Source organism: Marmota marmota, unplaced genomic scaffold (assembly GCF_001458135.2).
Source record: "Marmota marmota marmota unplaced genomic scaffold, marMar, whole genome shotgun sequence".
Lineage (NCBI taxonomy): Eukaryota > Metazoa > Chordata > Mammalia > Rodentia > Sciuridae > Marmota > Marmota marmota.
In genome coordinates, this window is record NW_025999853.1 from 13502318 (window position 1) to 13527896 (window position 25579).

A 25579-nucleotide genomic window follows, 5' to 3' on the forward strand; every position below is an offset into this window, starting at 1 on the left:
TTTTTAATGAATCATTTTGGTCGGGAAACAAAAAAGCCCACCACATGAAACAAAAATCTTAATAAGAAAACCCAGGATGTGAAATTATAAAACACATACCTTTGCCTTCCAAGTTTGCAGTTTCTCATCTTGCTTACACCGCTTTGCCGTTCAGCCTTGAGCAAAAGTCGACTCCGTGTCCCTGTGTCCCTTGTGATCTTCATGACAATGCCATCATATCCCTGGTAAATTTTCCGATTAAACTTTACCAGTGTAGAAACAACTTTGTTAATTATGATATTAGCCAGCTGAAGTGTGCCATCACTCACCCACTGTAAGGAAGCCAGACAGAGAGACATCTCATCATTGCAACCAGAGCAGACAGATAGATTTTGTTCCTTTCTCATACGTGTCACAGATTCCATCCCTTCTGACCCTCTCCTCAGCCATCCACTGTCAAATTTAGCTTCCGCGAGCTCCCAGCTTCCCTTTATCCCTGCCTCAGATCTGAAACCCCTGGTTATCAGGAAGACGCGCGTCACTGGCTGTCTCGAAGCAGGAAAGCAATCAGGTGAATACTACTTATTATCTCGCATTGCTTTCCGAGGAGTGACAAGATTGATTTAGGACCAAGAACACATTCAGATTTCAGACCTGTAGTTCCTAGTGTTTTAAGTTCAGGCAAGAGAGTATATGCAAAGTTGTAGCAGGGAGAACTTCAACCCCAATGTTAGGGCTAGGAGATTCTAGAAATTAAGAAGGGCATAAAAAAAAAAATCTGAGTTCATTTTTCAGGTGCACTTCTATTTTCTTTTCTACCTGGAGAATCCACCTTCCTGGCTGGGTAGCCTTAAGTCAACCCCAGGAAGCAATATTTGGACTTATAAAGTTGTCTCTGCCCATCCCTTTTCCACATGAGGACATTTCTGTAACAGAAGGTTCTAAGTCCCCACCTTGGTTTATTTAGCCTAAAGACCTGAGAAGATAAATTCATAAATGTTTTTAGATACAAGCTAGGCTTGTGCAATACAAATAAGAGGATGCTTCCATTCTGTCAAGAAAAAAAAAGGGTTTCTAAAATCTCACCAGAATTGGATGAGATGGGAAAATATGGATTCGGGAATTCTAAGAAATTTTAATTCGTATCTATACTGATCTAGGTATCTTTGTGAGAATAAGACACTCTTTATCCTTCACCCTCTTGGGCTGATGTTAAAAAAATGAGTCATATTCCATATTCCAAAACAATAAAGAAGCTGGAAATGTCAGAGGATATTAGTACATTTTGGCACAATATCAAAGACAAACAGTCTTTGTGACTTTTAGTAAAGCTCTATTTGGGAATGAGCTGTTTCTATTACGTTAGCTCTCACAGTTTTGGCAACTGCCACGGGGCCAGGTACATAGTAGTTACTCAAGAAATATATATGAATACCCAAACACAAATACTTATATTAAACACACCATCCTCCTCAAAGCCCAATTTACCTCCCCTCAAAATTAAGTAATGCAAGTATTCATTCTTTAGGTATTGTTCACAACATAGTAATTATTTATGTAATATTTATTCAAAAGTATATATTTAAAATACTAGAAAGACCATTCCCAGAAAAGAAAAAAATGTTAAAAAGGACATTTCTCAAGAACTCAAATTAAAGGTTTCAATAATGTCCCAATGAAAATGATTGTAGCTCAGGAAGTTTAAATGAGTCAAATAAATCTTTACTCTGACTGAAAATACTTTCTCCTAGAAAATTCAAAGAGAGTAATATATACTGCATACGCAAGGTTTTTCATTGCAGTAGAATCTATGAAAGAAAATAGGAAGAATTTAATGTCCCCAAATAAATAAATAAACTTTGGCAATTGTAGGCAGCTGTTATATGATAATGAGGAAGATTGAAAAAAATCAATATACTGAATGAAAAAAACAAAATACAAAATGTTCATATATTGATTATTGAGTACATTTGAACATCATAATTAGATGTACAGTTGTACCTCAGTATTCATGGAAGGTTCCAGGATCCCCTTGGATGTCAACTCTAAAGGATGCTCTCGTTCCTTATTTAACATGACACGGTATTTGGACAGAATGTATACACATCCTCCTATGTACTTTGAATCATATCTAGATTACAACATACCTATTATGTGAAGTTGTTATACTTTAGTTGAATAATAATAAGAAAAATGTCTGTATATGTTCTGTCTCCATATAATTTTTTCCTGGATATTTTCAACCTGCCATTGGTTGAATACATAAAAATAAGACTCACTAATAGAGAGAGCTGACCACAGCATGTACGATTATCAGTCTCAAACAGTAGAGTATAAGACTCCAGCTACAAAATGGGAAAAACAATAGTGATACCTACTCTAGAGGAATTTGGTATTAAGCCAAATAATGCATATATAATCCTTTGCATATTTCCTGACTTATGGTAAACACTCATTATATAGCTTAGTTGTTACTTTTATAATAATTACCATATCAATAACTCTGACATGTCTTTATTTTTCTATCAAATAGCCAAAAAGTCACTGAATTAAATGAAGTATTTTGAAACAAAGAAAACTCAGTGTTTCAAAACCAAAAGACCAGGCATTGAAATGATCTAGATGGCAAAACTGGTTTGTAAAATAACAACAGCAATAAGAATAAACAAAAGATAATGAAAACTCAATCGCAAATTATAATCTGTATGAGACTTATAAGACTTTTTTTAATTTTTTAAGACAGGTCTTATAAAGAAGCTTCCCATGTTGACTTCTCTATGGCCACTTTAATGACTATAAAGATGTGGAGCTGTCAGCACATGGAGATTATGATAGGAGAATGAACCTAGAGAAATTGGCATCATCTGAGAAATCTCAAGTGTTCTTATTTGGGCATTCTTATCCTTGTTTTCCAGTGTGGGCACTTGCTAATTTCTGCTTCCTGTGGCCACAAATCCCAATTCAGAACTGTCACCTAAGAATGCTTTTCCTCCAGGGTACACAAGTTGCCATACATCAGAACTGGGTGTGGATAACATAAATGCAATGCGTAAGTGTGGACTACTTTAAAGGTTGAAGCAGTCGGTGAGGACAAGGCAATCTGGATTTCAGAACCCTCTCCCTGGAGAAGAATCATTTGGGATCCAGACAAACCATGAAGCCTGAATCTCTGCTGCAGATGACGCCATAAACTTTCTTTCATTGGCTCTTATGACAGTCCTTCCTTTCCCTCTGATCACTTGAATATGTTTAATTAAGTCTCATATGTGTATTAATTTCAGACTCCAGCCTGCGAGATGAAGAACTGAATGCCTGCTATTCCCTTCTCTGTTGTGTCTTGGTCTCAGGAGTCAGACATTCTGCCTCCATTCCTTGCACAGCTCCTGTCTTATTAACTCTGAGACTTGGGGCAAGTTATTAAACCTCATTAGGACTGTTATCATCAACATCGTGTAACACTGTTATGAAGATCATGCATAACACATGTCAGTGCTTAGCGCATAGTAGGTATCTAATATATGCTCTGTCACTACCAGAGGAGCACTAGAATCTGATGCTGCAGCATAATATATGGACAAGGATCCTAGCTGCAGTACTACTTAACAGTAAATGATTGAAAATAATCTAAAAAAGCCGTCTAAGGTAACTGATTCAATAAGGTGTATTATATCCATACTATGGAACGCCATAGGATCATTTACATGAGTGGACCAGAAATATTGATATGAGGTAATTTATAGGATATATTTTAAGGAAAAGAAGAATGGCAGAATCACATGTACAGTGAATTATCCTTCTGTTCAATAAGGATTTTGTACATAATGTTTGTATATTTAGAGAAAAATCTCTAAAAAATACCTAAGGAACCACTCACAATGCTTGCTTTAGTAGGAAAATTTGGGCCGAGGGAACAGGAGGGGAAAGAGAACTATTCTTTACAGTATAAACTTTACAGTCATATAAATAATACAACATTAGCAAATTTTACAACTTAAAAATAAATCATTCCCCCTACTCGAATTTGCAGTCTATTTCGGTCTTTTATAAAAAGCTCCAGAAACTCTCCACTTTCCCATACTGATGGGAACGATTCACCAGCTGGTGTCTGTCCAGATGGTCAGCTATGCACACGGTACTGTTTTTCTATACCATAATACCTCATAACTACCTTTTCCTTTCTATTCTCGTTTCAATACTACTTTCAATACCATTTGTTGCATGAGTTCATTTTCCTCCTCCAGTAAATGTCAAAATATTGATATGCCTGCAGCATCTTCTTTTTCAAAGGTGGCTTCCTTAAAAAGTATTTGATTCAGTGCAAGAGAGAAACTGCATTCCTACGTTCCGTGCAATTCTAGAGTCATCTCAAGTAAGGAGTCCTTTCTCATGTTACAAATGTCCAAATATTTGTCCTCAGAGAAAGGGAATTAAGTCCTCCAGAAGCCAACAGGATGTCCTGATGACGGGCTTTCTAATCGGATCAATGATGTCACACAGCACATACTCCACATACATATTAAATTGTGAGTTGAAAAGCTGAAAGTCTGATGTGGGCTTAAAACTTAGGGCATTACTTGTCTTTTCAAATGTGCAAATTTTGACAACTTATTGCTCATTGCAAATACTATGTAAACAAATGTCAACTGATATCTTCATAGAAATCTTTCAAGGGTTACATTTTCTCTTCCCATTTGAAATAGTCTTTCCTAATTTTGGAAGTTGCAGTTACTAATCACAGACTTGGGCATGATCTCAAAATGCCTGGATTTACCAGGGGGTAAGGAGTTTAGGCAACCTGTTGCTTTGTCTGTAAAATAGCATAAACTTATAAGGGAAAGATGAAGGTTAAATGCCTTAGCTGTTGACTAAATGGTACACTTTGGGAAACACGAGGTAACAAACAGGTGTTCTCGTGGGCAGCAGCGTCACTGTCATCATCATTAATTCCAGACACTATTAGTTGGTCAGTCACAGCTGCAGAGTATGAAAAACTGCTGGTTCTTTCCATTTATTAATTTTTCTTTTCCTGAGCAAATGTTATCCATGAAATGCACACAGGTCCATATAGCAATTGGCTATCCTTATCTTATATACCAGCAATTCTCAGGCTTTAATGATTACGTAAAATACCAGGGGATCTTGTTAAAATGCAGATTTTGATTCAGTAAGGCTGGGCGGGAGCTTGATATTCTTTATTTCTGCCAAGCTTGCATGTGACACTACTGCTGTGGGTGATGAAGTACCGAGGTTGTATCCCACCACGGACATTACGGAGAGTGAGAATGACATGCCCAGTAATGAGAGCAACGAATATTAAACCATATACTTATATATAAAACAATTATAATTTTTTCTCTCTATTACTTACCTTGAAGAGTTGAACAACATTTAACATTTCTCAGTCCTGAGATAAAATGTGAATGTGCAATCAGGGTACAATTTCTTCCCTGTGTTAACTCCTGGTAGATACAAAAGAAAAGAAAAACAAATAATTATGTAATTTTTAATAAAAAGAAGGATCACATTCACAAAAGTGTTTTAAAAGTGAACATGCAATGATTTGAACCTGGAGATACTTTAAAAGAATAAAAGCTGTTATTTTCTTTCTTGTCATAACACAAGTTTACAGTCATAGTTTATATTCACTCTGTTTGGCCCTAAAACAAAATAAGGTATTAACAAAATCCTTTTTCCTGTGAACTGTGTGCTTCTCTTATGCAACTAAATATTCATGTCTGTTTCTTACAGAGCTACCTAAAGCTAAAGGTTTAATCAGTAAGAGCATTGCACCTTCAGTAAGCTGGTACAGCCTAGCTCCTAATAATTCTGGAAGCATTTGCTAAGCTTTCATAATTATTTCCATTGCCATGAGCTAATTCCCTTGATTTGCTTGAGGTTAATTGTTGAAAAAATAATAGAATTTGAATATAGGAAAATAATACTCTAAATTCAAAAGCCCAACATCAGGCAAAAGCTTACTGGAGGGTATATGGTTTAACTCAATGCTTTGTTTTCATTTTGTTTTTCTGGCTTTTTTTTACCCACTGAAATCCATGATAAGAAAACATTTACAGCATGACCAAGTACCACACACACTCCAAATCTATTTGAGAAAAATGTATTCATGAAATAATACTAAGCCTCACTACATACAGTGCATTCTAAAATTTCTAATTTCCTCCTCCTTCAAGTGCTGGTCATGATCTATCTGCTAAGTTGATTTTGTGATTTACAAATTGATCACTCAAACTTCTGGTTTTGAAATAACACATTCCTGGGCAAATTCTGGGAATGGATGCTGGTTCTCTGAAAGTTTGTGGGTATAAAATATGTTCAGGTTCTCAATGTGACAGCCATAGATCAAAAGGAATGGTGAATGATCCTGAGCCAGCACATTTTAGTGGCAGGGACTAACTAGAAATGATCATTTCCACCAATGCAACCCATAAATGTTTTCTTCTGTTCCTTCTCTGGAGATAAACATTAGAAAAATCAACCTTCACATTTAGGTAGAATGATGGAAATGAATTTAATCACCCAATTACTATGAGGAAAGAATAAGAAAGCAAGTTAAGAATGAATTAGGTAGGAATTGATGAACACAAAAAAAAATGTGCAGAAAGCAATTTATCATCTTTTAAATAAATTCTCATGCTGTAAGCTGCATGTACATGAGAATTATATCAATGGACCAAATAGGTGTTATTCTACTCAGACTGGAAATTTGGAGATGGGCAAGTCACAAGAAAGCACAGATACAAGATCAGAGGTCTAAGCTTTCATTGACCCATCCATGTGGGAAAGCCTATATCATGACTTTCAGAAGTTCAAGCAGCACAGAGTCTTATAGGCTAAGAGTGTAAGCATTATGGTTTTCATTTTTATAGAAGAAACACATCCACCATGTGTGAGAGAAAGCAAATAAGGTCAGGGAAATTAAATGAAGTACATTGAAACCACTCATCTTTGATCTTTTCTCTCAAATTGAAGCATTGATTGGCAGAATAAGTAAGTAAGCAAAACTACATTCCAGAGAGGAGAATAAAGAGGAATAAAGTGGACATAGAGGAGTAAAGCTATCTTTAGTGGTTCTCAGAGTAGTTCTGCCCAAAGAGGGATTGGGCAACCTTTCACATTTCCTTCCTGCAGTTATTCTCAGATTCCATATGGAAACTTCAAAAATAGTGATAAAAATCTTCCTAGTTCAGAGTGGAGTACCATGCGGGGGCTTGGGAGATACTTTTAAGTAGAAAAAAGTTAGGCAAGTATTTTTAAAACTGCAATATTATAGAGTTCTTTGAGGAATAAAATTCTTTATATGTTCTATTTCTAAATGAGCCTAAGAAAAATGTGTATTTTGACAATTCACTAACCGTTATTAGTATATTCAGCCTAAATATGTTGGGTTAGAGTGTATGTTAAGTGTACTAGATGGTCACACAGCATCTTCCTGCTCTCAGAGAGGAACTTTTGTGTAACTCCCTCAAGGACCTGTGGCTCCTAGGAAGCATCAGTTTCCTGCTCAGCTGAAATTATTCTGACAGCTTTGACGTTAATGTGACCATCACCAGAACACGTTATACTTGAACATAAATGATTCTTGGAGATTGAAAGTAAACATAAAATAATCCAAGTCTCCAAAACACTAGATTAGAATATCAAAGGTTAATCAAATAAAAACTTGATCTTTTCTGGCTCAATTTACCGTAACTCTGTATTCTTTCATGTGGGCAAACAGTCTATACTGTTTTCTCAATTTTTCCACTTTTAGTTCACACATGAACATACACATTTCATTTTAAAGATATGTCTTGAAAAACAATAATATTGTAGCATACTATGTCCTAGACTGATTTCTCCATATAATTTGTTCTGATTTAAACTGATTTTTCTCTGCAGTGCAGGTATCTTCATTCCCACCCAAAAGATGAATATTGCTCTTTATATTTTTGTGGTAGATTTTATAAGTAGGTTTTATGCCTTTTCCTGCAATGCAGTCTATTAAAAATATCAGGCTATTATGTAATTCACTAAGTTAAAATGATCAACTGTTACCATTTTCTTTGCAAAGCTGACCCTACCCTATGAAATGCACATATACATTCACAGGCACATAGTAACACACTCTCAAGTTGGATGGTCTCTTTCAGAGCAATGTAATTAAATTGCTTTGGGGATTTTTCAAGGAAGTTTTACCATGCCAAACAAAGAAAGTTCAATCAAGGAATTGGGTTTTGTGCTTGAATTTTACACCGGCAAGTTTTATTTGTTTGTGTGATTATTAATTTCTTTTAGGAGCACCAGCTAGAATTGGAGTTTGGAAGACTATGCATTAAGAAGAAAGATGAAACAGATGCAATACACAGTTAAGATCAAAGAACCCCATCAATTCATTCGGAGAGTCAAAATCCAGCTGAGCCTCGGAGCCCTGTCTGCATAATAACAAAGGTTGACTAAAACGTAAGGATTAAACAGATGAGCTGTCTCCTGTGGAGGCATGGGAGGGGAGCCCCACTGAGACACATGGAAAGACACTTTGGAAGCTCACACCTGCTCCTCCCCAGCCAAACCTACAGGAGACCAAGATGGCCAAAGACAGTCCACTAATGTCTGGAATTGCTAGCTTTACTAGAAAGGAATATATGTCTGATGGACATCTTTTTATTCATTAAGATATTTTTAGTTTAGGCAAATGACAAATTAATAAATCGCTTCCATTTGTCCAAGGTGACTTACCAAGTGCTTGACTTTCAACATAAGAGAAAAAAAATAAACAGGGAAAAAAATGTTCTATGCCATGAAACAATATTGGGAGGATGCCTACTTCCCAAATATATTTTCCCAAATGAATAGTGCTTTTGAGGCAATCTTGAAAAACACTGGTAAATTTAGTTCCATTTTGCATTCTCAGAAAATTATTATTTTTAATAGCATGAAGACAATTCTAATTTCTATGAAGACATTGCCAGGTTACACTCATTGCTATCCTAAATAATGTAACCTAGCCCTCTACAGTTAAAATATAGCACAGAGGGGCTGGGAGGATAGCTCAGTGGTAGAGCACTTGTCTAGCACATGTCAGACCCTGAGTTTGATCCCCAGCATGGTGATGAATACAGCACCAGATTCAAATGCATTTAAAATTCTGGGCCTATGAAAAAATGTCACATTTATTCTTATGACCTTAGCACAATATTATATTAAAGTTACTGATAAATTATTCTGAATATCAAAATAATTTTCTTTTAAGAAAACTGAAGTACTTTTTAAAAGTTAATCAAGTTGGATGCTGAGGCAGGAGGATGGCAAGTTCAAAGCTAGCCTCAGCAAGTTAGTTAGCTATCTCAAAATAAAAAAATAAAAAGGGCTGCAGATGTAGATCAGAGATTAAGCACCCCTGGGTTGAATCTCTAGTACTGCAAAACAGAACACAATAAAAAATCATTAAGCAAACTGGACCTATAACAGACTTATTGGGGAAAAATTATGTGTTGTTGTTATTAAATTTCAAATAAAATCTAAAAACTAATTTTGATATGAATTAACTTTCTCAGGCATTGTTTGTCAGATAATTCAAATGTGCAATAAATAGATTCAAATAAGTGGCAAGCATTAGCTTTTGTTTCATTCACCAAAATGAGTAATATCCAATTTGAAATAAGAGCGACAAAATCTCCTTGAAGTAGGACAAACTATAAAATATCAAGAAATGACTCTGTTGAAACTCTGCAGGCTTTGATCTGATCTTGCCAGAGTCTTAATGACACTATCATTCAACCCACACATTTTGACAGAGTTGACTATGGATAGGCACTATGAGGGATACAGAGAAGAATCACACATGAACCCTAGGAAACAATCCTAAATCTTGAGTGTGAACTTGTGAAGGAGATAAATGCTGTAGAAGTTGCCCATGGCCTTCATTGGAAGAGGTGAGATTTGACTTAGAATCTGAGAAGATTAAGACAGAGGTAGAAAGGAAGGAATTGGTTCTCCAAGCACAAGCCCTGAATCCAAAAATTTCATCTGATCATTTTATATATCAGCAATTCTGATTTATTTTTATGAGTGACTCCAAAGTTCAACTGCAAAATGTTATTATCCAAAACACACACATGTGCGTGTGCGTACACACACACACACACACACACACACTTTTAAAAAAACCTTACTCTGCTCTGATAATCAGTGCCCACTTTCAGAATTTCTCTCTCAATTATAACCACCCAGATAAGTAAGAATTTGTATGTGTAATCATTAAAGAAATTAGCACATCATCACCCCACTGTATTCTGGAAAGAAGACAACTGGTAACTATTCCTGGAGTTTAAGCTGATGGATTACTTCAAGGGTCAATTGCTAATACTTAGCTGTCTTTTTATTGCACCTGCTCTTTAACAACAAAAAAGTGACTGTAGTTTAGCTCAGGCACTGATAGAATGCACGCATGCACATACATGCACATATAATCATTAATTTAAAGGAAAAAGGGAGACAATTTATAAGAACATCAGTAAGGGAAAAGGCACATCAAGGTTCATACATTCTATGATAAAGTATGGAACCATAATCTCAAATTTTTGAACAGTCTACATTATTGTGGAATAATGCTTAAGATAATTTAGTAGAGGGCTGGGGATGTGGCTCAAGCGGTAGCATGCTCACCTGGCATGCGTGCCCGGGTTTGATCCTCAGCACCACATACAAACAAAGATGTTGTGTCTGCCGAAAACAACTAAGAAATAAATATTCTCTCTCTCTCTCTCTCTCTCTCTCTCTCTCTCTCTCTCTCTCCCCTCTCTCTTTAAAAAAAAAAAAGATAATTTAGTAGAAAAAGCAAATTGTACAAAAATATGTACAGAGTAATCCAATTTTTAATAAAAAAGGAGATATGTGTTTATATATGTATTTATAAATGATTCATTGTTTCTAGAAAAAAATCTCAATTTAGAGCAGATATAGAGAACAGATTGACAAGGGAAGGTGTTCCCTTTTTAATTTACATCGATCTTTGCCACTTCAATTTCTTAACAATGAGCAACGACTCTAGTGTTAGAAAAGAAACTTTAAAAATTATATAAAAATTTAACTTTGAAGTAGTTAAAAATTTATATATAGTATTTGAAACATCCGTTAGATGTTGGCCAAGAATTTTAAATAACTCGGGAGAAGAGTGTCACTTGAAGAGGCTGTGAGGGGAAGCTGGCTTCCTTTTCCTTTGCTTAATTAATCCTCAAAATTTAATGCAATCACAGCCTGTAAAAATCATTCAGAAAAGTTAATGATGTACATATTGACTTCTATGTTACAAAAAGCCTTCTGTTTTAATTAACCTATCAATATTACCATCTGAGGGAGGAGACTTTATATTCACATCTTTAAAGTGTAGAGTCTAACATATATATATATATATATATATATATATAAACTAGAATTCTTAGACTAAATTATGTAATTATGCTGCTTGATCCTTCATTACATGAATAAAACCACCGCCCTCATTCTTTGACTTAATGCTGTTATGTCACTTGTTCTCATAAAATATTATAACTCAAACAGGAAGCCATTGAATAGCAATTTAGTTTCAAAATGATGCTCAATAGATTCATTTTACATCACTAATTTTACACTACCTAAAGACGGATATTTTTTCTACACTCAACACACCAGTTTTTAAAATAATGGACACAAAACTGATTTCTGAATTTGTTAAAAGTCAGAAAATTTCTTTGAGATTTTAAATATTGTAGAAAAGAAGGTAATTTTATCATAAAATTCTCTGTTGTTGAGTGAATTGATGTATTTTCTGGTTATCATTTTTCAATTTTTGAGCAGTTGGTTTTAATCTAAACTAACTTCACTTCAATTTGAAGAAACATTAGAGGAAAAGTAAATTATAGAAGAGCTATAATGTGATATAAATTAAATCGAGTTTTCAAATATTTCAATAGCACCACAGATACACACGTGCTCCTTGCTGGCTGCAGGTTACAGGGAAAGGTGCTGCTCGCTCTGTTAGGCCTGCTCTGAGCTGGGGGGCAACAAGGAGAAAACCACCGTGCAGGGCTCCAGAGAAGGAGCTGACAAGTGGCAGCCCCTGCATCTGCTATTTTAAGTTAATTTAAAAGTCACTTTCTAACTTGTGGGAATACTTGAGCAAACATTAAGTTCTTGAATGAAAGCATTCTTCCCAAATATGTAAATTAGAAAGTTCAAGAAAATGAAAAAAACAACCACCACAAAGGTTCTTCTCTAAATATATGATAAAAAGAAATAGTCAAGTGTTGTTGGAATCTTTTCTGTATCACTTAACCATAAATCTGTAAAAAATGGAGGCTCATCTATCCACTGTATGAATGACCAAGGACTTTTAGAAACTCTTGGAATCCAAAGGAAAAAAAATCTTTGAGATCACTTTTCCTTTTTCCTGAGCTTTCTAAGTTCAAATATTGTTCAATTTCATTGATGCTCATTTTTGCCTCCTGCCCAACACTTGGGACTTACTACTCTGCAGCCTTACAAAAGTTACAAAGATTAGAGAGGCAAAAATATGTAAAGTTCCATGGCATGTATTAGTAGCTCAACAAACACTGGTTGTTATGAGCTTTATGCAGTTCCCCTATCAGAAAAATCCACTTATTAATATAACAAATATTACTGAACTTCTAGTAGATACCAGATGTTATGTTGGGTATAGTGCCAGGTGATAAGAATAGAAGATGAATAAATAGGTAGTGTCCCTAAAGCAGATGTGAAATGGTTTCCTTGTTTTAATTTTTTTTTTCCAGAGAAAGTAATTCTATAATCTCCCCTGGCAATGTTTTCAAGTCTGCCAGAGCTTATTTCAACAAGTCTCAAAAAACAGTTTAAATACATTACGTCTATGACAGGTATACCTTTAAAAAACATACATAATATTTTTCAGGTTATAAGGTAAGAGATACTGAGCAGCAAGGCAGAATAATAAAAACATATAAACATTTGGTCCATTTTACACCTAATTCTAGAAAGCTTAGAGTGAAAAGGAAACCAGCTAAATTTTAAATTTAGATTGCTTAAATTATATCAGAAACAGACTGCTCCCCATAGACTGGATAATATTTCAAACTTAGTTACCATTGATTATGATTTACTTTTATTTTAACTTTGTTGAAAAATATCTTTCAATATAATTACTCTCACGCAGCACATTGAGGCGTGTGTGTGTGTGTGGGGGGGTTCAATGTCATAACTTTAGCTTTGAAAACAGTGACTATTTCATTTTTAGAAAGGGTTCATAAAACCTGCACCTTCAATGTACTGAAATATGTCTTTAATTCTTCACAGTTTGTGTAGCTGCAGAACTTTTCATTTTTTTTTCCTCAAAATATGTCTCCATCAACAATGGCTGAATTCATTAACTTCACTATTAATTCAAATCATTTTTTTTTTCATTTTTGTATGCCCTAAGTTTGTCTCACTAAGATCAGCCCTCTTTCTGCCTGCCCCCTCTCTCTCTTCCATAAAATATAATCAATCTCTATTATAGTCATGAAAATGGTATTTGTCACTTTGCTGTGAGAAAAAAATCAATATAACTTCCAAGGCTGAACAGGCATTTAATGCAATGAATTGAAGACCGTTAGAGAAATTTAGCTTGCCAAGAGTTTAGGACAAACTAATCGAAATCCAGAAAATTCACAGATGAGTTGGCTGATGAAATATACAGATATGCCATAGAAATTAATATTTGGGGCATTAGAATAACCTGTCATTTCCAATCCTGACAAGAAAATGGATTTAGACAGGCAAATCTCTAATGGGTCACCATTATAAAAAACAAAAGTGAAATCCATGCATCATGAAAACATGTCTTGAACATGGCTGATAAATAAGAAAAGCTTCATTTTTCTATTTTTTTGATAAAATGTAGTAGGTAGAGAGATAACTTTAGAGTTGCAAAAACTGAGAAGCCTGAAAAGGATTTTGTCATATAGAAATATGAGATGTTGTCATATAGAAATATGCTGGCTTTGAGTATTTGGGGGACTACAAATTACTGCAACAGTCAACCATAGAGCAAAAATAGTATTGAATTATGGAATCTAAAGCACATCTTTTGTCTCCTACTCAAACATGTGCCTTACCCTCTCCTTCTAGCATTTGCTGAGTTACCTTCTGCCAAGAGGAGCACTAGCCCCTGAACAATTTTTTGTTTATAGAGGAATCCTTCTAATTAGCAAATTCTCTGTCTTAAGCTAAACTCCACCTTTTTAAAAAACTGCTATTCTGTGGTTCCAATTTTATGTTAAAACAAGGTAAACTCAGTCTTTTCCTTTCCTTGGAATTGGCCCCTCAAGGGCTAACGGACAACTGTCATTTCTCCTGATACTTTTCTTTCCTGGACACACTTATCTTGTTCCTTCTCCCAGTTCTTCTAGCAAACATTTAACACAGCAAGTAGTTTTCACACAATTCATGACGTTGTTTCCCTAAGACCTCCCAATTTACCAATTTCCCTTTTTCATTTTCATTACCAAAAAAGGTAAGAAAACAGGTATGCTCAATAAAAACAAAGTCCTTTGGAGTCCTGTTTTACCGCCATTGGAAACTGTATCTATATGTCAATTAAAGCCACTGTACCCTTTGCTTTTTTGTATTATCAATAAGCTATCTCCTTCCATTCTTTAGTCACGAAACTGGTTTTCAAAAATCAAAACATATGGCTTTGGATCTGCTCAAGATAGTCTTGTTGGTTTAGTTCATGTGTCTCCAACAGATACCATTACATCCCAGAGCATGAAATAATGCCCTTGGCTGGCCTGGAAGATCTAATAGATTCAGTGATCCATCATTGCACATTGAATAGTTTTCAACTACAACACGAACATCTCTGTAGGTTCGATCATTCCACTCTTAATCCTGCTGTGATTAGGTATTTCACAAACTCATTAAACCATCACTCTTCATTTCCTACGTGAGACAACGGAGGAACAGTGAGATTAATAACTTGTCCTGGGTCATACCATCAACTATCCCGGAATCTGAATCCTATATTCTTTTCACTATTACTTCCATGCAGTCCTTTTTAGGAAATTGAAAAATAATATGAAATGGGGTGTGTGGGGGGGTCAGAGTTCAGGGAGTTTCTAAGGAGACACCCTCTGGAATATTCATATTTGCCCTCATGAACACAAGTACAATTTCCTAAAGTTCAACTTAAAAAAAAGCAAGAAAGAAAATGGAATATTAAAAACAAATATCCCCCAAAACTAAAGGTTAGTCCATCTACTTGACAATGGAAATGAGTCAGATAGATGGTAATATATTAAATTTTTAAACATTTTTGACCATTTTGGTTTGTGTCCCTTGGAGAAAACATTCATGACAAATGTTCGTTTCACTTACCAGATCTCAGGAAGCATCTCACTATATGATGAAAGATGGAGATTATTTCAACTAATCAATTCAAGCAACTGCCAATTTAGTGAAAATATTCTTCTCATAGGGTAACTAATAGTCCATGGAGACAAACTGTGGATAATCACTTCTTTGGATAATGGCATTATGATCATACAGTGTACCAGTCTTTTTAACTATTTTGAAAATTCCTTCTCTTACTACATAACAGCACGAGATGGTGCATCTTTATTTATACCAAAGCTGTGGAAACTCAATTCATTTTACAACTTGCTCAACTACAAAATAAACAAGTGACTCACCGAAATCACTTATTGGATGACATCAATGAAAACTAAACATCTTAATTTTTCTGTGGGCTTAATCTGCCCCACTCAGGCATTTATGAATAGAATTTCTTCACATTTCATCTGTCGTCATTACCCTCAGAAAATGCTTATTGGAGAAGTTGAACTAGAAGTTTGACCAAAATCAGAAAGTTGCTTTTATTTCTGAGATCACAGACCAAATCAAGTTAATCAATCATATTGCTTTGCTCCTAACATCACAGATACTTATACTATCTCTTTCCTAAATACATTTCCTCTTTTAGAAGATCCAGGGTATAAACAAGTGAACATGTATATTTACCAATCCATCCTTTGTGTTAGGGGACAGACAGAGGAGGATGGTGGGAACAGGAGGTTAATGAATAATTCTATAAAATGGGCCCACTGTGCTCACTCACACAAGCTCTCTTGGCCAAAAAGCAATTTACCTGTAGCCCTGCCTGGCCTAAGTGGACAGGATATGTCACATCCCTCAGCAAACTACCTGTTACATGCAAAGAAATTCAGGCAGGAAATAATGCTGATAAGATGAACCCAAGTTATTTGAAAGGAGAAACATCTGTGATCCTTTACACAGACCAGATTCCATAAGATACAGATAATTCCTAACTATAAAACCTGTGAAAATGATTAAGAATCCAATTAGAACCAGTCAGCAGGGGCCAAGGTGACCTAGAGTTGTCATGACAATGGGGACTTGAAAGTCTGATGTCACTCTGCTGTCCTTCAAAAGTCAAGAGGTGGGCCTGGGCAGGACTCTCAGGGAAACTTCCCTGGCACCCCCAATAAAACTTGAGTGCAGGAGAGACACATTGTCTCTCTCCCTTTGAGAGTGTCCCCTTTCCCTTTTCCTTCAATAAACTCATTCCTGTTTCTCTGAGAGAAATGTCTGAAATTTTTCTGATTTTATTGCAAGAATCAGAGTTTGAAGGGTATCTTCACGTTGCCTCAGTTTCCTGGAAGCCCTTAGCTCTGTAACATTTGGACTGGTAAATATACTTATACCTAATTCGTTTAACCAACACATCTTTATTGACCACCCACTATGCGTCTAACACTGTATTGGCTGGCAGGGATTTGAAGATATGAAGCTTAACCTTCTTTGGGAAGCCATAGTCCAATGGTTGAGTCATAAATGAACAGAAAATCTCACTGTTATGGGGTAAAAAATGGCATTAGAGAATCATTTGAATTCACATATATTACTAGCACCTAGTAGGCATTCAATAAATACTCAATAATATTTTTAAAATAAGAGTGAATCACCACTCTGCTAGGAACATGGATTGCATCAGACTAAGACACCTGCGCTGGGACCTGAGACAGAGATCAGGAGGCAATGTGAGACCTTACTTATGTTTGTCTCCATAACATTCTGACTTCATTCAGAATGAGAAGGGAGAGGAAGGGGACAGGAGAGAAGAAAGGAGGGAATGAAAGGAGAGAGAGAGAAGGAGGCAGAATCATCTGAGAGAATTTTGTTACAAGATGATTTCGCCACCCCCACCCCCAAACACACACCCCCTGTAGGCTCTCAGGCTGAACATGAGAAAAAGCAGAGCTATTTTTATGCAGATTACACTGAGGCTCTGAGACATAAAGTGGCATGTTGGGATTTAAGTGGTTGAGGGCAGAACCAGGCCAGCAAGTTCAGCATCTAGTCCACTATGTCACACCCCAGAGAACGTATTAATGACAAGCCTCTTTATACCTGAAGGCAGCCCTCAACCAATTTCAACAGCAGTAAATTAAAGGTTTTACTTCAGACGCCAACAGAACAGAGGAGCTTGAGTATCAGCTGTACGCTGACAATGAGATCTTTATAAATAAATTTATAATGATCCCTTCCCAAAGGTCACTCTTTATTATCCCCTACTAACTAGAATGCAAGGGAGAATCCAAGCAATTACAAAGATAGCTGTTGAGATAAGATAGCTGGTTAAAATCCTATTCAAAGGATGAACTTTCAGAGTACTCATTTTACTACAAAAAAACTCTAGAAAATGAAGCCAATGAGTCAGTCTCTCTTTCTCCATTTGTGTTGTCTTACACAATGATGAATCTAGTAAGGAAGAGAAGCTGATTCCTGTCTAAATATTTGTCTTTTTTTAAAGCTGCCTTGGAATAAATTAAGTCTTTCTGCCTAAGCCCCTGAGACTTGAGTGAAAAGCACAAGCCATGGAAGTCTTGGTTATTTAGCCGCTGCCACCCTACATCTATCTTCCCATTGCTGCCTTCAGACATTTATACTATGTCCCACTGTCCTTCCATGCTACCTCTGCATCAGAGTCCTACTCTGAGCATATTAATTACTGGACCTTTTCTACTCCTGCTGCCAAGCTTTTCAATGATACTGGTCAAAACACCCCTGGGCAGGTGGGTGGCCTCTATTTAGTGTGACATCTCACTGCTTCTCAGAAATCCCTTCCTGGGCACCTACTCAGCGCCCCCCTGCCTTCCGCCTCAAAGCGGCTGTTAACACATCTTTACTACTTTGCTCTTGTCAGCTCTCAAATGACAACTAGGCTTCCTCCTTCCCAAAGACTAACAGAGCCCAAGAGCAGGAAATTGCTTCATTTTACCATCTTGCAATCTTAGCTTCTTGGCTCCCATCTTGGAGGAATGGGGTGTCCATGGCCCTTCTTCCACTTCCAGGGAAGTGACTCTGTAAGTAATATGTTCCTTCTCAGTCTCTCTCATCCTTTACAAACATCCTTCCCTTACAAATGAGCTCAACTCTCTTCCTTTTCAAAACCCCTCATTTTTCTTTAACACCAAATTGGTAGGAAATGTTAGCTGCCTACCAATGCTGACTCTTCCCTTGCTCAGGCCATATCCATTCTATCCATTATTCCACCTCTTACAATAGGGCTAACTTTTCCGCTGGTTCACTCTTTCTGAGATGACCACAAACTTCATTTCCCACCTAAGGCTGTCTTCATATTACTTGCGACATCGTGAAATTTGACAATGAACGCGACTCCTTTCTGCTCAAATCCATTTTTGCCTTGCTTTCCTGAGCAGTCGCTTATGTCCAAGTGTCCCTTGCTTTACTCTGTCCCCTTTGGTGGACTCTTCCATTCTTCTGAGTCTGGAAATATAAGCAAGTTTCCCTCTATGATGCCCTTCGACTCTTTCATTCACTCTCCTAGACCAGGGGTTGAGGGGAAAGATGTCCACTGTCACATAACATTGCTTCCTCCATTCAACACTCACCTGTCCACAGGTAAAACAGTCACAGTCTTGAGAGTTCCATGGCCAGATTACAGTCCTCTGGAGGTTCAAACTTAATATTTATCTCTCTCCCTACCCCCATTAAGTTCACCCAGGGCTAAGGTTCACCGCATGGCTTTCACATCTACAGCAGCCTTCTAGATCAGCACTCTTGGCCCATCCCTACTTGGTCCCTCTCTCTGTCCCATCACAGTCAACTGATCACTCACATCTTCGGACACTAACAGAAATGTTTATTGAATCCAGCTTCTCTTCCTTTTTCTCTTCATTATGGCCTAAATCAGCCCCTTATTATTTGGGAACCTAGAAAATTTCGAAATGCTCATAGTCTTCCCTTCTGATTCCTCCTCTGTGCAGGCACACAGACTTCTCCTTGACTGGCAGAGTTAGCCATCTTAAAAAACAGCCACACAGCATTTCAGGTCACAAGGTAACTACTTCCTACAATCTAGATTCCTGAGCTTTGTATTCCAAGCTCATTGCCACCTGGTCTCCTCAGGTCTTCTAATCCACTCTCTACCTTTCTCTGCCTCACATGCACTCACACTCAAGAGTTCTACCATATTGAAATTCCCAACATAGCCTGGAGTCTCTGCAGTTGCTCTCTTATCTGCCTGGAATAATTTTCCCCCTGTGTCTTCATTCTGTGTATTTCAGCCATCAACTTCAATGTCATCCATTTAGGTGAGGTTTTCCCAGTTACTCCATAGATTTCCTGATTCAATCCTCTCTGATTCATTGTGTGGTAATTTGTCCATTCTCCTGTCACCCCTCTTGACAATGAAGTCCTCTAGAATAGAATTCATCTCATGCATCTATCTTTGAAGCCTAGCACAGTGCCTGAAATATAGAAGGTAATTAGAAAACTATATTGATAAATATTTTTGATAAATGAAGTATTTTACACTAATCACTGAAAATCAGAGATCAGAATTCAGACTGGGAAAGAAACTCAGCATTATTTTTTATTTCAATAGGCTTAAAATGTTAAATACAGACTAATTTCTTGAATTGGATAAATTGGTCATAAAAGAAGTAGATCTTTAAACCATTCTGTAAGGTTATATTTCAATTATAAATTTGAACAGTTAATAAGATAGTTTGATAGTTGATAAATATTTTTTAATTGTATTATAATATAAACTCTAATGTGGTCACATGTATTTATTCGTGTTTTTCATTCTATCTATCTGGTTTATAATTAAGATTAAAAGGCATTATTAAATATACTTACTAGTTAGAATGGATGCTTTCATAAGAATACATTTGAAAATATTAAAGTGATTTCACATATATGAAAGCTGATAAATATTTTAAATGACTCATACCTGTGTTTATTAAATTTGTTATTTATTTATACTTTTGGCATTATTTAAGGAAATAAACTGCTTTTCAGGTACCGAAATCTGACAATAGTTGCTTTTTTTTTTTCCTACCTATCCCAAAAATGTGCAAATCAAATTATATATTTTTGGGCAATAAGAACATTGTAAGCAGAAGTCATCTTAAATTCATTCTTTACACTCTGTCACAGCAGTGATATCAAAACTTAAATCCTGCTCTGAAAATGTGCTTTGTATTATGCTGAAATTTCTAGAAGAATAAAAATATCTCTTACTCTGTTATCAACAAGCAACAGCAACTATGTACATTTTGTTAGTTAATAGACTTCTCCTTGACTGGCAGAGTTAGCCATCTTAAAAAACAGCCACACAGCATTTCAGGTCACAAGGTAACTACTTTCTACAATCTAGATTCCTGAGCTTTGTATTCCAAGCTCATTGTCACCTGGTCTCCTCAGGTCTCATATAAATGACAGAAGATGGTAATGCATGGCCTTGTCATCATCTACAGTTATGGTCTGCATGAAAGACGCATTTGTAACTCACATTCAGAAACTTAAAGCCTTCCTTCCTGCAGAAGACAAGTGTTCCTCTCGGTTTTCTCTGTAAACCTTTTCAGTCTTTGTTATCAGACCCAAGCATTTGCCAGTGCACTGCTCTAAAAGAGATCTAAACACAGAACTGTGCAGCTGTCAAATTCTGTCTAAAATTTTGTCAAAACCCAAATTCCCTGAAAGCAGCCACTCATTTGAGGAGTGAGTAGACCTCACCCATTACCTGGGGATTCTTAATCAGGACTGATTTTATGTAAACTTGTGATTCCGTTAGCATAATCATAAGAATTATGTATTAATATTCTTCTACTTGCTTTGTGATTGTCGTAAGACAAATCATTACCTGAATTTTGCCTTAGACACTTCTATAATTTGGACACATCAGACAACTCAATTTTCACCCAGAGAGAAATTGGGAGGCAAGTAGTTACCCTTTACTCATGGTTTTGCTTTTTATGGTTTTAGTTACCTGCAGTCAACAGCAGTCTGAAAATATTAAATGGAAAAATCCAGAAAGTAAAAAGAAATTATTTATTAAGTTTTAAATAAGTTTTGTTACAGTATATTGTTGTGATTTTTCAATTAGTTACTGTTGTCAGTCTCTTCCTGTGCCTAATTTGTAAATTACACTCATCATAAGTTTATATGAATAAGAAGAAAACCATACATTATAGGGCTTGGTACTATCCACAGTTTCAGACATCCACGGAATGTCTTCAAATGTATCCCCGGCAGATCAGAGGAGACCAAGGAATTTTCCAATTAAAATCTTTCATAACCCATGACTAGCCAAGTGAAATAAAAGTGAATGTAATGTCAAGATTAAACTGAGAGGCTCTCTAACTGGGGTGGCCAAGGTTTCCAGAACGGTAATCCTTCCAATATTATTTCCCTTACCATTTTCTTTTCTTATCACCGAGAGTAAGTCCTACAGTGCTCTTCCATACATCCAAAAGTACAGGAATAAGTGAAAAGAAATTTCTTTTCACTTATTCCTCAGTACAGGAATAAGTGAAAAGAAATCACTTCTTTTCCCTTTTCTCATATCCTGGATATAAATCAAATTGAAGCCCCAAACCATGTGTATTAGAATATCAAAGATATGGTAAAAAATAAATATGTGTCCCCTTTTAACAAACACAATTTTTTTCTAGGAACTTTTTTTTTCATGTTCATAAAAAGAAATACCAGCCGCAGAATCCTTCTCTATTGGTAATACAAAAGTATAATACAAAATATAATACAAAAGTATACAAGATGAGATTTTATGACCTCACACCCATTACCCATTCAGTTTATTGTGCTAATAATACTTTTAGGGAAATATTTGAATACTGTGATGAAAATGCTAACATAAAATAAGAAGTGTATTTTAAGAGACAGTCTTTAAGGTTGAGATTAAATCATCATTAGAGAGTATGTGTCTGTGCATTTGTAATCAGGCATTCACATCGACTTGCAGTTGGCTTAGGATTTAATATAGCTTTAATAAGACAGAGCCATAATAATAAACAATTAACAAGATTCACATTTCTTGCTCAGCTTAAGGAAATTTCTGGAAGTCCATTAAAAAGAACCACAAGCTCTGTAATTGTGTATTTGTGGTTTTAAAGAACTTTGAGAATTGAGAGCCAAGACAAATGCCTTCCAGAAGGTCCGATTTGATTGGAACACAATCTTAGTGAGATACAGAGATGAAGAAGTAGAACAGGAAGGAGAGCACCAAGAAAAAGGAAGTGGGCTGAGCTTAAGATCTGAGTTTGATGCAGTGTGTGACAGAAGTACCTGGAATTTTGGAACAAGGGTATGACACACTCATTATAGAAGTCAGCCAATTGGACTCTGAAGGCTGCATTAAGTTTTATAGAAGAGGAAAAGAGATAGAAGAGTAGGCAAAATATGTTAGAGTCTAGTGACAAGAAACGTAACAATGGCTGTTGGCACCATTCAGTGTTCAAGCAAGGATTTCACCGTGGTGCAGCAGAGTATGGCTCCATTGTATGACATTGACATTAATTTCAAATGACTGGGGATGTATTTACTTTCCTTTGTTCACTGAACCTGAGGTCACAGTCCACTGGTCAGACTTTGTGGGTTTTGTGTGTGTACGTTTGAGTGCGAGTCATGCTGGGAGTGGCAGGCACCCAGCGTGGCTGCGGGATGATGGAGCATGTCATGAATGAGGTTCCCATGAATATCTGAATTTCCAGCATTAAATTGAGATCTTGAAAAGTTGAGAAGTTAAAATTAGATCTAGCATTGCTGTATCTATATTCTCACATGACAGCACATTGTTTCAACTGTCAGGCAGGGCAAGGCTTCTCCAGTTTGCCAAAGTCCCCAATATTATCCTGACCAAGACCCCTTCACTATTAAGATCCCTCTCCTGCTCATTTGAGCTCATCATCTCTCATTCGACCTTCCAGAAATTGTTTATATCTCGAGAGAATTGTTTCCAAATATTTTATCTTTGCCACATAAGCTACTAAGAAATAAAATTGACCTTATATATATTTTATTACTTACAAAGTACTTTCAATATTTTGGGGAGTGGTACCAGGGATTAAACTCAGGGGCATTGACCACTGAGCCATATCTGCAGTCCTATTTTGGATTTTATTTAGAGTCAGGGTCTCACTGAGTTGCTTAGTGCCTTGCCATTTCTGAGGCTGGCTTTGAGCTCGTTATCTTCCTGCCTCAGTATCCAGAGCCACTGGGATTACAGACGTGTAGTCACCCTATGAGTTAGGCAAAGAATAAGTGTATCATTTATATTTTCCAGATGAGAGTTAAAAAGGTGTGAGAGACCAAGAAAAATGCCCAAACTTACCCCTGGTCTCTGGTCTCCTGGTGAGTGGTCTTCCCAAACCCTCCAAGTTCCCAGGACTACACTTCAATTCTTAGATTGCAGGATTTAGCCAACAGGTCTATTCGATTATGATATCCAATTCTAGCTCTCACATTTGCTCAATAAAATTCCTCTTCATTCTAGAGCTGGTCTCTAAATTTTTCCCAACTTTACCCTTCATTCACTTCTGACTAGCTTCTACCAATCCTTGGCTCCCCTCTGAAACCCCACTTCCTGAGCAAATGTTCTTAGACATGAACTCCAACACTTGGCAGATTACTTTGTTAGTTATGCCCACTGCACATTCTACTTACCTTGTTATTACATGCTTAATGCTAGATGTTAAAACCACTAGATGTTAAGACAATGCTTAAGACTAGATATTCAGACATAAGTGCTTCATGAGAGGGAGTAAGTATCTTTCAATAACTGCAGTGTCTCCAATCCCTTGGAAGAACTGTGGCTGGTCCATGTGTGGGCACAGTGCCAAGCTTTTGTTTAAGTAGTTTGTTGCTACTTTTTAAAAAAATATTTTTGACTGTAGATGGACACAATACCTTTATTTTGTTTTTTTTAATGTGGTGCTGGGGATCAAACCCAGTGCCTCATGCAGGCTAGGCAAGCATTCTACCACTGAACCACAACCCTAGCCCATTGTTACTACTTCAATATTCATAGTACAGTCAGTCTTTGTATCATAGCAAGAACTCAATGTTCAAAATCAATCCTTATATCTGTGTGTCCCCCACAACATGGAAACCCTTTGCAGGTGGAACCAAGGCTTTACCACTATCTCTCACAGAGCTAGCAATCTCCCACAGGACCTGGCACATACTGGTGCTCCATAAATGAATAATCCATGTATGACTGATTATATTTTAAATAACGGATAAGAACTCAGGACAGGGCAGTACTTAAGAACAAGAGCAGAGTTTCCTTGGAATTTTGGGGATACCAAGGAGGCCAATGTAATGATCAGCAAAAGCTCTATTATAAAGACAAGCAAGGGTTCTTTTATATCTTCTGCTATTATTTTAACCTGATTGCAGAGAAATCTCTACACTGACCAGGTTGTAACACATGCAATGTAATGACCAAGCCATGTAAATCTTCTAACCTAGTACCTCTTTCTTAAGTTAAAGGCCAATTAAGATGAATAATAACTAGTGCTAAATCCAAGTTAATGCAGAACTCCAGAAATCAGTCATGTGCTGGGAAGGGGGAGGCAGAAATCAAAACAGTTTTGTCTTGAAAGCGAGGACAAAATATTGCTGGATAAACGTTAAAAAAAAGTGAATCTTACATTTTCTATTTATTAAGTCTTTTTCTCATCAATATTCTGCAAATAATTTTACAATGAATGTGGAGATATGTCTCTGCTGTAGTCCCTGTTCTCCCTTGGAAAACCTGGGCTTACTATTTTTTCATGGCCACTCTATTTTAAGATTTATTTTCAGACATGCTGGAAAAGGGACAGAAGCTAAGCCTACTTGCTCTGCCCAGCAAGAAATAGCAGGAGACAAACATTCCTCCAGTTTCTGTGGGAGAAATGTTTGCTTTGCTGCCTTTGTTATCATTCTTCTATTAATTTCTTGAACCTGCTTGAATACAGTGGAAAAGAATATTAATTAATCAACACAACAATGAGCCTGTCCTCTGGAGATAAAAGCAATATACCTGCAACATGTAGTATCTTTATTACATCAGGAGCTAATTTACAGTGGTCTGCATTTCTTGATTATACAAGTTATAGAGACAGTAGACCTTCAAGTAATAAATACATACCAAGCAAAATTAATTTGGATTCTTGGGGGCATATTGTCAAGACATTCTATTTAACTTTGGTTAGATAAAAAAACACAAAGAATAGGGGCAGTGGCTTTTAACTTTTAA

The 25579-nt window shown here is 36.4% G+C and overlaps 1 long non-coding RNA gene across 5 annotated transcripts in view; it reads right to left on the reverse strand.

Moving 5' to 3' along the window:
- Positions 1–25579, reverse strand: part of LOC125616933 — a 92797-nt gene that overhangs the window by 30283 nt on the left and 36935 nt on the right. For all 5 annotated transcript variants that reach the window (XR_007347728.1, XR_007347729.1, XR_007347724.1 and 2 more), the window contains 2 exons: positions 5348–5438; positions 100–311 (listed from right to left, as the gene is read on the reverse strand). This is a non-coding gene — a long non-coding RNA (uncharacterized LOC125616933). The remainder of the gene's footprint in view (positions 1–99; positions 312–5347; positions 5439–25579) is intronic.